The sequence below is a fragment of the Phyllopteryx taeniolatus genome, unplaced genomic scaffold (genome assembly GCF_024500385.1).
Source record: "Phyllopteryx taeniolatus isolate TA_2022b unplaced genomic scaffold, UOR_Ptae_1.2 contig_35, whole genome shotgun sequence".
NCBI classification, from domain to species: Eukaryota; Metazoa; Chordata; class Actinopteri; order Syngnathiformes; family Syngnathidae; genus Phyllopteryx; species Phyllopteryx taeniolatus.
In genome coordinates, this window is record NW_026903283.1 from 138,504 (window position 1) to 153,715 (window position 15,212).

Below are 15,212 nucleotides of genomic sequence, written 5' to 3' on the forward strand. Positions count from 1 at the left end.
CATTTGCACAATCAACATTGTCCCAGATTATCGCACTACTCGTCACTTTAAACCGCATACACTCCTAGAAGTCTCGGCGCCCTTTGCACAATGGTCATTGCACCGGACTATTGCAATATTAGTCATTCGAACTGCTCTAAGTGCGAGAGGACTCTGCATCTTTTTGCACAATTGTCACAAAAAACAAAATAAAAATTTCCCGGCATTACCAGATAACTAGCAACCCTTTACTGCTCAGTGACTGTTTTTGTTTTTTTTTTTTTTGTCAATGTCTTTCTGTCTCCAAAGTGTTCTCTGTCAATTGACTGTCTGTTGTTGTGCTAGAGCGGCTCCAATTACCGGAGACAAATTCCTTGTGTGTTTTTTGGACACACTTGGCAAATAAAGATGATTCTGATTCTGATTCTGAGCTCTTCAGACAGTTCCTTGGACCTCATGATTCTCATTTGCTCTGACATGCATTGTGAGCTGTAAAGTCTTATATAGACAGGTGTGTGTTTTTTTTTAAAGGATGTATATTGACATCATACGCTTCGTCGTTGACAAAACAGTAACCCTCATGAATATCGGTTGAGAAATGAGCAAGTTTCGACTTAATTTGAGCATCCATGCATTGCCATCTATGGGAACAACGGCCTCCCCAACATGGCCGCCAAGTAGGCACGTTGGTTAGGCTCGCTTGTCTAGTGTTCATATCTATGGACAACACTGGTCTCAGCCGGAATCACACGCTCTTCTCCACTTCTACGTGCTTTATTAAAAATGTCATGAATTTGCAGCGAACGTGCTGAATCCTTGTCACAGTAAGTCAATCACTACTTTACTGGACTAAAACATCATTCGTTCAATCTTCGTGTCCGGTTGACGACGTCTCGGTGCACGTTGAAGCTTCTTGGCCTAGCTTAGTTTAGCTTAGCTAAGCATGCTAACAAATAGACGCGTGTCTGATCAACATGTCGCTCACCAGTTCCAGCGTGAGCGTAAAGTGTTCTTTTTCCGCCACCTGCGAACCACAATATCTAATATTCAATCTTAAATGTGAAAACAACAACGACGAGATTGTCATTATCATTTTGTTTGTCTAAACGACTGAAATAATGTAATGTAACAATAGCAAAAATAATGTTCTGAGTCCTTTTGTTGAACATACAGCGAAAATGTGTGCAAGAAGGACACCAGAGTACAAGGAGGAACTTTGTGGACCAAAAGAGGAGAATGAGCCACAACATCAACTACTGGACGCTATATTCAATCTGCAGCCTCGAATTGTGCTGCACAGAGCAGGTTTGTTCACTTCTTAATGAATTGTTTCGGAAATGCATTCAAATTTTTGTAACGTGGGCACCGTGTGACGTTCAATAGGGCTGCGAGGATTCATGTATACAAATTGATCATTGAAAGTGGTGGCAACGAGTTTCATTATCGAGTCGTTGCGTGGTTATTATGTTCGCAACCCACGATGAACATTGCTGTAACGCCATCAAAGATTTAAAAAAAAAAAAAAAAAAAAAAAAGGTGTGCCATCTTCTTTTCTAAAGTGGGCTCAAACATGACTGAGCCATGAAACAACAATTTGACGCAAGTCTTCAAAAATGTGGGAGCATTTGTCTCTACACGAAGCCAAATAGTGTGTTGTTTGCAAACTTTGTCAAAGCGAGATTGGCATGGCACAGAAGCACCACGGTGATCATTCAGCCCCTAAAACAAAAACACATTGGAGTCATGGAGGAGGAGGAAGAGAGCTCCACATCTGGGTAAGTTTTTACGGAATCCTACATTTATCCCATTTTACAGTGAGAAAACGTCCCATTAGTTTCCCCTGGTGCTGGTAAATACTCATTATCCAGCTTGACAAGCATGAAAAGTGAATTAAACAGAGGTAGTTAGCCTAGCGAGAGTGAAGAAGAGAGAACTTTTTGATTCATTTGTCTTTTTTTTTGCTCATTTACGGTTAAATCTGTTGTCATATATATGTGTGCGTTGTCACATATATAAAATTTTTTATGTGGCACAGCTGCTGCACTATACTGTATATCGTTTGAGTCTCATCACCGCAAAGTACGTGTGCGCAGTTGTCACTTTGCAGGTCCTGTCAGAGGAAAATAAACTCAACATGTTCTCATCTAATTTCAATAGGAGGATCGCACAGCGTACCGGTAGTCAATAGACTTCACACCGATCTGATCGGCTTGATCGGTATCGGCCGATAATTAGCATTTTATCCTGATCGGCTCTGTCGTAATTCGCCGTCATTAATCGGCTCCGCAAAAGACATTTACTCCGCGTCGCCATCATGTACAGTAGATTTGAATCCAAAAACGAGTGTATTTTTTACCCTGTGGCGTGTCTTTTGACGTAGTACTGTAAATATCTGACTGCCAATAAATTTATTAAAAACAAAGATGTCGGCGATGTGGGACGGACAACACGCAATGCCTGGATCAGACTACAAGACAAATTTGGTCTTTCACGATTGCAACATGTCAGACTATTGCAATGAAATATTTGATTCCGATACCACCGCATCTCATCTTTTACGATCACTGGGCTTCATGTTGTCTACTCAAACACCACCGGATACACTCGTTGCCATGGTGGCGACCTCAACAATGGATCGCGCCGCGTGTATTACAAGAACAAAATGGGGAAAAACGTTGTGGTGGTGGTGGTCAGCGGTGCTCGGGAGGTTACGTTCATTTAAGGCTTGCTTGAGGTATGTTCACATACTTTGAATATGATACGGCTCGCAAGCAGGCAACAAAACGGTATGTAGCCTAGCAAGCTAGTCCTAGTACTAACAGTTGTACGTAAACATGCTGGCGTTCTGTTGAATCATGCTCTAAAGTTTCGGTGTGTGTGAAGTCATTTCATTCCAATAAAGTAATTATAATTACAGTGAATTAGCAGCCATTATTTCAGTCATGTCGTAATGTTGGTTTGACCTGACTGATTAGAATACATGACCTGACTCGAGAATCCTTTTGAAAATACTCGGTATACAGTACACAAGTATATACAGTGAATGAACAAGTCATTTAAATAGACACATTGCTCCATCTTGTGATCGGTTATGGTTTTTTTAAACTCGCTGATGGGTAATCGGCCACAAAAATCCTGATCATGTAAAGCCAAGTGATAAAATAGTCCTGGTCGACTTCAAATTTAAGGTGTGTGCGTCTTTAGTGTAGTTTCTCTTTTTCAGGGTGGCTGTGTGCAGTTTGGCAACAATTGCGTTCCCGCATTTAACACATTCTCTGCCATGAACGGCTTAGAAGTCAAATATCCATGTTAACTTGGAAGGCTGGCAGTGAACGGGTTAATGCATATCTCTTCCGCATAGAACGAATGCGTCGCCATGATTCCACGGGGTGATGTAGATCTACATTTGGAATTGGTACACAAGACAATTCCAAAGTGCTTAACAGTTACATAAGATTTACAAGAAGGCATAAAAACCCATTCCGTAAAATAATCATGAATTACTGTAATTTCTTGTGTATAATGTGCAAATGTTCCCAAAATATTTTCAGTCAGTAGAGCGCATTAAATATAAGTTTTAGAACAAATTACATTGTATAATTGTATACCAGTACCTAAGAGTTGTGAAAAAGGTAGACACTTCCATTCCAGTATGTTATGTAATGTCGCATGTTAAGCATATCTATTAGGGTAATGTGCGCCACCAGTCTGAGATTCCTGACCTGCTCGCGGCAGCTTGCCTTGTTGTTGTCGTTAGCGTAGCAGGTTTCTTGCTATTGCATTAAACGGCAGAAACGGCTACCCTTAAGTTTGTTTGACCTTAAACCTAAGATGGAAAATGTAGACTACAAGGGTTAGTTACACGGCCACTTTAAAAAGCATCGCTGCCGAAGATGTGGGAACGCGCGAAGCAGCGCGGCAATTCCAAGTATTGGAATGGAACGTGAGATTGTGGAGGAAAACGAAGGAGAAAATCTTCCAGCAAAGAGCAGATGCAAGAGCTTCGGGACGTGGGAAAGTCCCACAGTTTCCGGACGTGGACGAAGAGCTGCTGCAGATTATCGTAGAGCAGAGGGCAAGTGGCTGCGCGATCAACACTGCCGAACTTTGTCTCAAATCTTGGAGAATAATGAGGAATAAAGGTAGCCAAGACTTCAGGGCATCCGCTAACTGATGTGAGTCTGTTAGGCGCAGAACAACAATTGCACGTCGTCTTCCGGCCAATTATGAGGATCAATTGACAAAATACCAGCAGTTCATCATTGGGGTGAGAAAGCAGCAAGAATAAGAAATTGGCTGCCCGGCAAATGCTGATCAAACAATCTTTGATCTGCCAAACGCTCCAACAATCGATCAGATCGGCGGAAAAACAGTGAAGGTCAAGTCTCCTAGGAACCAAAAAGAGCACTTTATTTGAATTCGGGTTGGGCATTGTTTGCATTGGGGCGATTTCGGTCCCGATTCCGGTTATTCGTTTGGATTCCTGTTCCAAACGATTCTCGATTCGGATTCTTTCGGGGGTCTAGGTCAAAAACGTTTGCGTTGTTTAAATAAAGGCTGTCCAAATTAGGAACATCCATTTTCTTAGCAGCCTGCAGCATGAACTAAAGTGAACTTTTGACTCTGCATTCTATATACATACATGCAAATCAGTTGCCTTTTGGCCAAATTCGCTGTTTTGAACTCAAAATAGGATATTTACGTGAATCGTATCGTTCCAATGACTTTTTCCTGCGTTTCACTTGTGCGCTGCCTCAATGTTGCCATAGACATATTTTAGCTTCACTCGCCCAATTGACTTCTTTGAAGTTCCGCACGGCGTAGGCGGAGGCTCGGCGCCGGAGGGAGCGCGTCAGACTTCTACACATCGTGAAAGCCTCCTTTGCACAATATAATCTTAATCCAAGTGTTGCACTGTGGTGACTGGTCATTTATTTTAACATAATTAACACTTTTGTTCACCGCTGCCGTTGGGCACAAGCACGGCTTCATGCGTGTTCTGTTCTGTTGCTTCTTGCCGCTTCCTCCTTGGTTTTCACCACTTTCTTATTCGGGGTCGGCGGACTCTACGCATCCAAACTGGGAACCAAATGTTTTTAATTTGAACGATCCCGGGAGAACCGGAATGTTAGTCCCGGTTCCAATCGGTTCTCGATGCCCAACCCTAGCTGTAATGCTGGGCGCTTATGGAGATCAGAATCAGAATAATCTTTCTTTGCCAAGTATGTCCAAAAACACACAAGGAATTTGTCTCCAGTAGTTGGAGCCGCCCTAGTACGACAAAAGACGGTCAATTGGCAGAGAACACTTTGGAGACAGAAAGACGTTGACAAAAAACAGTCACTGAGCAATAAAGGGTTGCTAGTTATCTGGTAATGCCGGTACATTTTTTGATTATTTTTTTTGTGACAATTGTGCAAAAAGATGCCTCTAGCACTTAGAGCAGTTCGAATGACTAATATTGCAATAGTCCGGTGCAACGACCGTTGTGCAAAGGGCGCCGAGACTTCAAGCGAGGAGTGTGATAATCTGGGACAATGTCGATTGTGCAAATGTTGCAGATACTCCTCAGTCAGTGTGCAAATGGAGCAGATGCTCCTCTGGCACGAGTGGGCGGTATCGGTCGACAACAGATATGCAAATAGTGCAGCGTGGCGAGACTACTACACTGAGTGCACGAGTCATGTATAATTGGCCCCACAGAAATGTGACGACGAACTCAAGTCCAAAAATTGCCAGCATGTTATAATTGAATTGTAGGGTAGGTGTTTAAGAAGTTGGGACTAAAAGGAAGCCATACATAATCTTTCAACGAAAAACTCTTCCCACCCACTGCTAGTGGCCAAAGGGCGTCATAGTGAGATGCCACCCAAAAGGGTGGATGGATGAGGCGCTTACTAAGGACTGGATTCGGTCAGTCTGGTGTGACCACAAGCGACTGTCGCAAAATGCTGGTGCCGGATGCCAGCCATCAAATAAATCCTCAAAGAAAATAAAAATGACTTGGTAATCATTCCTGGTGGCATGACTGCACAGTTGCATGTGATGGTGTATTGTGCAATCGCGCTTTTAAAAAGCACATGCGGAAGAAATGGAACATGTGGATGCCGTCGGGCACTCATACGTTCACTGCAGGTGGCAATGTAAGGAAACACGCATGGATAAAAGACGCATGGGATGCGGTTTCCCCTGACATATTTTTCAGGGGATTCCAAAAAGTTGTCTGGCAAATGCCACGGATGGCACAGAGGATGACATGCTGTGGGAGGAGGATGAGATCGCTGTTCATGATGCAATGGCGGAGGCACCGGAGGGACTACGCCCTGAACTGGTCGCCAATCAGTCGCAGGGCACGCATAGACACGGACAACCATTCACACTCACGTTTGCCCGGTCACTGAGTGGGGACTGAACCCACGCTGTTCGCACCAAAGTCAGGCCAGTGTTCCACTACACCAGGGCTGTCCAACTCAAATTCACGGTGGGCCAAAATGAAAAATTGGGACAACCTCAATATTACGTGAAAAATCATGTTTCCCTTCTCTGCAGGAATGTAGTGTTAAAGTTTACCGTATGGCAACATACTTACATTTTGCTTACAAACTGAATCTGGAATAAACAAAAACTAATATTATCAACACACGAGAAATCCAATTTGCGATAAAAGACATCAGTGGGATTTGTTTGTTGTTTTGTATCTAAATAGATAACATGAATTCTTTTGTCTCTCTATCTTCGATTGAATCTATCTCCGACTCCCTTTCTTTTTTATGTAGTGTACTTTCGCGACCATAAGGCGCACTTCAAAGTCTCCAAAACTCCAAGATGTCTACCACGCGGACGTGGAGGTGCCTTCGGAGCAGCCGTGAGCCAGTAGGGCCAGCGAGGCCGAAACACGTTCACAAGTGTTGACCTCCGTTTACAAATCAGTGGCACTTTGATGAAAGAGGGTCCTAATTGACGAACGGGTTTTTGTAATGACCAGCCAGTGGATTTGTTTTGCTTTGTGTTGGGAGCAAAAATTGAACTTCGAATACAGTAGAATTCATTGATTTGATATATATGTCAGGTGCCCTGCGAGTGGCCGGCGACCGATTCAGGGTGTACCCCGCCTCCCGTCCCGAGATAGCTGGGATGGGCTCCAGCAGCCCGCGACCCCATTGAGGATAAGCGCTAAAGAAAATGGATGGGTGGATATATATATATATATATATATATATATATATGTCACATTTACATTGGCTAAAGCAGATGCATTGCTTGAAGTGTTTTAGCCTGAGTGGCAATTATCAACACTTGTCCACAGGAGGTTTATTGGAAGGTTGATAAAATACAAGGAGGTAGATTGAGTTAGACAAATTGATGACCGTATTTTCACGACCATAAGGCGCTCTTAAAAGTCTTCAATTTTCTCCAAAATGGACGGGGCGCCTTATAATGGGGCGCGCCTTACGTGTGCACCGAGTTCCAACATCTATAAATGTTGTTGTGTGATGAGCGCTGCGTTGAACTTTTTATTTTTATTTATTTTTGAGCGTTTCCTGCCGACACGCTGCTTACACAGAGGAAAAGCGGACGTGGCTGAGGACAGGGTGTGTGAAGGAGGACGCTAAAAGCCACGCCCCCGCGACGGGGTTTTTTTTAAATTTATTTTCATTAGAATTTTTTTTTACCGCTTGACTGACTGGGAGCATTTCGGGGTGTGCATTGTGCAAAATAACATCGGTTTGGCTAAGGACCCCCGAAAATGTCACCTACGAAGAGACACGCTTACGAAGCTATCAGTTACGTGGAGGAACGTGGGAATCGAGCAGCCGCGAGAGAATTCAAGATCAACGAATCCACCGTTCGCAAGCGGAGGAAGCAGGAAAACGAGCTTCGCCAAGTCAAGGAGACAAAGCTGAGTTTCCGCGGGGAAAAAAAAGAAAAAGAAAACGCGGAAACAAGGCGAGGTGGCCCGAGTTAGTTTTCCAACTCGAACAATGGATTAACGAGCAAAGAACAGCCGGGAGAAGCGTCTCTACAGTCACCATTCGACCGAGGGCAATAACTCGGGGCTTGCCATCCTTCCGGGAGGCTTGACGAACCGCTGGACATCGGTGTAAACAGGGCGTTCAAAGTGAAGTTGTGAGCGGCGTGGGAGCCATGGATGACAGATGGCGAACACCGCTTTGCTAAGACAAGGAGGCAGCGCCGGGCGAGTTACGCCGCGATTTGTGAATGGGTTGCGGATGCTTGTTCGAGCTTTCGCACGGCAACGAGACTGACTGGAACCCGGCGTGTTTGACGGAGAACTTGGCCGGCTGTTCATTTCGGATACAGAAGATGAGGACTTTGATGGATTTGCGGATGAGGATTGATCCAAAAAATAGCGTGAGTACATCGTTAAAATTGGCTGGCAACCAGTTCAGGGTGTACCCCGCCTCCTGCCCAATGACAGCTGGGATAGGCTCTGGCACGCCCGCGACCCGCGTGAGGAGAAGCGGTTCAGGAAATGGATGGATGGATACATTGTTAAATACTTCAATAAAGTACAACCGAACTCAGCTTTGCTCCCGCTGCCTTTTTAAAAACATTGTTTTAGCGTGCATGCATGCTACCGTGTGTTTTAAGCGAGCATATGTTTTAACATGCCAGCGCCCATTAATACGGTGCGCCTTATGTATGTGTTGAATACAGAAATAGACCCCGTAACTGAGACTGCACCTTTTAATACGGTGCGCCCTATGGTTGTGAAAATACGGTAAATCTTTTTTCAAAGGCCAACAACAAAACAACCCAAAAAAATAAGAATGTCCTTCAATAAAAATCCAAACAAATTATGAACAGTCCCTGCCAAGGAGTTGAGAAAGGTTTATAAAAAAACATTAATTCAATCAATGTTATATTCTTTGTTATGGCCACACTGCTACGCACACGACAAACCGGTCTGTCTTTTACTTTAGTGAACAGATAATCTGGCTCCCACCTGTCTTGGAAGTTCCCCCTTTTTCATCTTTCGTTTTGCCATTTTTGGAAAGGGGAAGTGTAAATTTGCCCGAGGAGACCGGTAGCATAGTTGCTAACGACCGCAACAGAAAGGGTAGGGGCGCTCGCTGGTCTAGACTGATGGACCGACACACTAACAAAGCATTCTGGGATTTGTAATATTAGTTGCGCATGTGCTATATACTGGCCTGCCAGGTCTAATACACATTTTGATATGATATGATTGTGGACCAAATTGTGGAAAATGTGGATCAAGGAGAGAGGTTGCAGTTCAATGAGATTTGGCCCACGTGTGTTTGTCGTCTTGTGTCTTGCAGACGTCAGTCGAGATCTTCGTCCTGAGTGGCCGAAGCCAGACTCTCTCACATTAAAGAGGAAGAGGAGGACAAAGAGGTTTGTCACATTAAAGAGGAAGAAGACTTGAAGTCCTGCCACATCAAAGAGGAGGAGGAAGAGTTCCTCCACGTTAAGCATGAAGAAATCATTCAGGTTCCTGTGACTGGTGTGTCTTTGAAGAGTGAAGATGAAGGTCAAAGTGAGGAGAACAGAGGGGCGCAGCCTCCAAGCAGCTGCTCAAGTCGACACATGACAACGGAAGGTGATGGAGATCGCTGTGAAGAATTACAAGCAGACGGCCTCTTAGCTCCACTATCAGATAGTGACGACATGACGTCACACTCTCCTCGCACGGATGATGATGATGATGAGGATGATAAACAGTCTGAAGGTGGTGAGACATCTCCCACTGACAACAAACGATGGAAATGTTCTCAGTGTGGGAAAACCTTTGCCTATAAGGGAAAGTTGAAACAACACATGAGAACACACACTGGAGAGAAACATTTCGCCTGCTCAGTTTGCGGTCACAGATTCACCAAGAAGGGCGACTTGACAAGTCACACAAGAACCCACAATGGTGAGAAACCTTTTGCCTGCTCAGTTTGCGGTCAAACATTCTCAGCAGAGGCAAACTTAAAAGTACACACAAGAACCCACACTGGTGATAAACCTTTTGCCTGCTCAGATTGTGGTCAAAGGTTCTCTATTAAGGGAACCTTAAAAAAACACACAAGAACCCACACTGGTGAGAAACCTTTTTCCTGCTCAGTTTGTGGCCAAAGATTCTCTCAGAAGGGAACCTTAAAAGTCACACAAGAACACACACGGGTGAGAAACCATTTGCCTGTGCAGAATGTGGTCAAAGATTCTCCGAAAAAGGAAGCTTAAAAACACACACAAGAACACACACTGGAGAAAAAGCTTTTCCCTACGGAAGCGTATTGCATTCACTTGGATAAAAAAAAAAAAAAAACTCCTGTTTTTCTGAGTAATTTAAATAGTCTGAAAAAAAATTAGTCCGAAAAACAGAAAAAAATAGTCAGAAAAAATTACTCAGAAAAACAGGAGTTGTTTTTCTGTAGTACGGAAGCGTATTGCATTCACTTGGATAAAAAAAAAAAACAACTCCTGTTTTTCTGAGTAATTATTTGGAGGGCTTTGTTTTTCTGTCTATTTTTTTCCTGTTTTTGGGACTAATTTTTTTTCCGCCTGTTTTTCTGACAATTTTTTTCTGTTTTTCGGACTAATTTTTTTTCCGCCTGTTTTTCTGACTATTTTTGTTTCTGTTTTTCGGACTAATTTTTTCCACCTGTTTTTCTATTTTTTTCTGTTTTTCGGACTAATTTTTTTTACACCTGTTTTTCTGACTATTTTTTTTCTGTTTTTCGGACAAATTTTTTTTTACACCTGTTTTTCTGACTATTTTTTTTCTGAGTTATCGGGACACATGAACTCACGCGAGAACCTGCGAACTGCAAGTGACTCTTTGCGGACTCACTAATGGCGGATTACTGCTCGCACACCTTCAACCTGCCCATACTCGTTTACATTACCGCTTCAATTAAGGTAAGTCACATAATGAGTAACACACATTGTATAATACTCTTAATACTTTAGTTTTAGACTGCATACTATTCTAATGTAAGCCAATATTTACTATATGGTTTTATGTAGTAAGTAAGTAATAGACGAAGTCGAACGTCTCCTCGGCATGATTTCAGTAAGGTAACAGTTACTATATGTTTAGCTGATGCTGTTCACTGCTCGTCCTTGACTTGACAACATGCTTTTCATCATAACGTTAGTATACAATAACATTACGCTTCCGTAAGTAGAACGAGACATTCGTTGTAACGTTAGTTTATATACTAAGTATACACTAACACTCCAGAGGCATAGTAACAGTGTTAATTGTTTAACATGGGGCACGTAAGCATGTAAACAACAAAGAACGTTGCCAGTAGACTTGAAATACTGTTAACAACAACAACAAAACTGATAAAAGCCCATATTGATCTGCTGAGTTTAGTCTTTTGCACTATTAGAGTGCCGTAATGTTATTATTTTTGAATAACCAGTCAAGGCTTTCATTACACAAGGACACAACACAAATCAGTTTTGGTGGTGATTTGAGTAAGCACATTAAAATGTTTGCAAATGATTACACATATAGATGATGCCCTTTTCCTACATTTTTTCATTGCCAGCATTGCAATGGCTACATCCTCAACCCCTGGCCTCCCACAAGATGATGATGGTCTGTGGGAATTTCTACGCAACAGAGGTGTTCATGAGGAGAGTATTCAGAAAATTAAACAAGATCATGTAAGTCACAGGAAATTTGTTCCTGCTGGTATATATGAATTTTTAAATGATTTTCTCAACTATATTTTACATTCAAATTAATTTATGATTATACTTTTACCAATACATTTTAGACCAGGGGTGTCAAACATTCAGCCCGCAGGCCAAAACTTGACCGCTGGGGGGCTACAATTGGGTCCGCAGCGTGAATTTTAAAATGAAAAAATACAGACATTGTGGTACTAATTTAGAGAATTATTATGCTCATCTAAAAAAGGAGTTGTAATAATTCCTAGCTCTTCAGTAGTTGATTTATCTTAAAACTGAAATACTATACTGTATTTTTCAGTTCCAAATATCTGTGTCTTATAGTAGCAAAAAAAATTTTTTAAACTTGCAAAAAAAGGTGAACCTCTGCATACTGTTGTAGACTTGACTCTTTATCTGGAGTGAACAAGATGTTTCACATGGAGGGTCATCAGGTTCTCTAAGATATGGTCTGAGCATTCTCTATTAGAAACTTAGCTGTAAACTTAAATGTCTGATGTTATATAAGCGCACTCACATTATTGCCAGCTTCCAAATCTGTTTTTATTTTCTTACACTGTCCATTGTGTTATCATCTGCATTAAGCATTTGTAATTTGTTGTCCGAGAATTAAACACAGAAGTAAATATTCTTGGAGATAATAGTTTGTGTCATCATGTCTAATGTTTTTTTTTTTTTTAAATATAGATTGACAGCTCGATAATTGGAGAAATAGATGATGCTGCTATTGCCTCTTACATTCCAGCCTATGGTGATAGGATTGCTACAAGGCGTTTCTCAGTGGAAAAACAGAGAAGAGGTGGAGATGATACAAAAAGACTTTCCTTATTCCAAAAACTTAGTAAGAAAATGGGCACAATGGGTAACAAAGCCTGTGATCATGGTTTTGAGGGAGAGAGAGAGAGAATACAGTGAAACCAACAAATGTGTACCTACAAAATAATAAGCGAGCCTGGAAGACAACCAGAAAAATAGAATTAGGGTGGATACATAACAACAAACAAGTCAGAAAACGCAGCGGTGGAGGAACCAGAGTTCTGGATATTAACAAGAATGCCACTAAAACTGAGATCCTGTCTCAAGCAAAACAACTGTTTTTCCCAAATGAGAAGTCAACAATGGGAAAGTGGGAAGAGTTCAGTCATGACATCGTTAACTTTCAGGAAGCACAAGTTGATGAGGACGTAAGTGTGCGGGAGTGTTATGACACACACAAATTAGCTTTGTTAAGATTTATTTGTTCACAAAGACCCTTGCCGGTGGAGATGACCAAGAGGAAGGAGCTGACATACCGACAGATGAGCAACATGAAAACTCAACAGAATGTGGACAAAAGAAACAAACAATGGAAAAGGTGGAGCAGCTGACGTGGAAAAGACATAGCAGTGAAATAAGTCAAATCCACACAACGGAAGATGATGAGCTGAGCACTGCAGCTGTTCAGATTATTGATCTTACGTCTTTGTGTAATACATCAGAGGTCAGTTTTGGTCCTTTGACAGGGGGTCCATTTTTAGGTGATCTTGATGATACACTCTTAAATGATCCAAACCTTGCAATAGAAGACGAACAACTAAACATCCCCACTTACACCTCAACTCCTAATGATGCTGAGACAGCTTTTGGTAGACCACCAAGTCCTTCCTTTGAACTTTTACATGTGACTGTGAAACTTCACCGAGTAACTCTCTTAGATGAACTTATTACCCAATTCAAGGATGAAGCAGTGATGACAAACTCTGTGAAATACAGCTTCATCGATGAAATGGGGGCAGATGCTGATGGTGTGTCTAGGGATGTATACGCTCCCTTCTGGACAGAATTCCTAGACTGTGCAGCAGAAGGTGCAGATGTGAGGGTGCCATCGCTCTCCCCGAAATGGCAAGAGGAAGAATGGAAATCTGTTGGCAGGATATTGGCCAAGGGACTGAACGACCATGGGTATTTTCCATGTCGGCTGGCACAAGCCTTTACGGCAGCCATCATATTTGGTGAACACTCCGTTTCATCTGATTTACTGTTTGACTCCCTGATGTTGTATCTTAGTCAATCTGAGCGTCATCTTTTGTCCACTGCTTTGCAAGAAGCCGTTATCGGCGATGATGAGGAAGAGTTTCTAATCTTATGGATCGCATGGGAGTAAGAACAGTACCGACACAAGATAACTTGAGAGCTGTGCTTATCCAGGTTGCCCACAAGCAAATCATCCAGCATCCAAAATATGCATTGGATAATCTTGCAGAGGTTGCAGGACCAACACTCAGGAAGTTTTTCCCTAATGTAGAGGATATGAAGAAGCTGTTTGAGGACATTAAACCGACAACAGGAAAGGTGATTAAAATGATAACAGCTTTTCCAGCTACTTCAGCAGAGAACCAAAGTTTGCGATTTTTACATCAGTACATAAGGGGATTGGATGAAATAAGTCTCCGGAAGCTGATGAGATTTCTGACCGGGTCGGATGTTATCTGTGTAAAAGAAATTCAAATCACTTTCACCTCTTTAGAAGGGCTAGCACGGCGGCCAATTGCCCATACTTGTGGCCCAACAGTGGAGCTGCCATCAACTTACAGTAGCTATCCTGAGCTTGGAGCTGAAATGGAGGCAATATTGTCCAGCAACACTCATGCAATGGACATAGCATAAGAGTAAGTGACTGATGTTCACATACACATTTTTCTGTTCCCCATTCAGCCACCTATGATTGTTTAGACTGTGAATGTGGGCTATAGCATATAAGGAGAATATTTTGTTAGCTTAGGGTCTGTGTAAGTAATGCAAGAAACAATAACTCACACAAGCACAGATTGATTGAAAATGTTCTTTCTACCCTTTCAACAATTCACTTTTGTTATCAGTCTAGGATGGATGGGAATGTTTGCACGTTAGAAACACCATTGTATTTTTGCTGTTATAATAGAATTTGAATCTCTACCTCATGTCAAATGTTAATACGACAGTGTTTGTGAGTCTGGTACAAGGTGGTTTGGGATTTTATGTTTGTTTTGCAAACAGATTATGTGTTACCTGTGTAGTCATGTAGTTCAAGAGTCCTGCTCTGTGAGACATGATATGTTTCAACCTGCAATCTTTAAATTGGACATGTTTCTTTTGCATGCTTGCATTGTTAAATGTTACGGGTATTAAATATGTGCAAACTCAAGTAAAGAACTTGCTATATTAAAATATATTCATAATTATGCTTCATTTGCTGAAAGTTTAATGACAACTGCATTTTAACATAAATGTAGAGTGACATGGCATTCAAATACCTAAAAATACAGTAGTTGATCTGATCTGTTTATATGTTTGAGAGATGACATAAGCAAATACTAATAGTCACCAAATTTTGTTACGTCTAATTGTTTTGCTGCAGATTACACAGACAGCCAATTCAGGAGAACACCCCCCCCCCCCCCCCCCCCAAAATAAAATCAGGAATGTATCCTACCTTAGTGCTATAATAAACCAAAACTAAGTATCAAAAAAGAAAAAGGTTTCACTGCTCGGTATCAGCAGATATTGTGTAAGAGCTACATTGGACATTAAGCATA

The 15,212-nt window shown here is 42.0% G+C and overlaps 1 long non-coding RNA gene across 1 annotated transcript; it reads left to right on the plus strand.

Moving 5' to 3' along the window:
- Positions 1-679: 679 nt before the first annotated feature.
- Positions 680-14,528, plus strand: LOC133473696 (uncharacterized). The gene is made up of 4 exons (XR_009787198.1): positions 680-803; positions 1,153-1,284; positions 9,285-11,631; positions 12,346-14,528. It is a non-coding gene; the product is annotated as an uncharacterized LOC133473696 (long non-coding RNA).
- Positions 14,529-15,212: the final 684 nt, after the last annotated feature.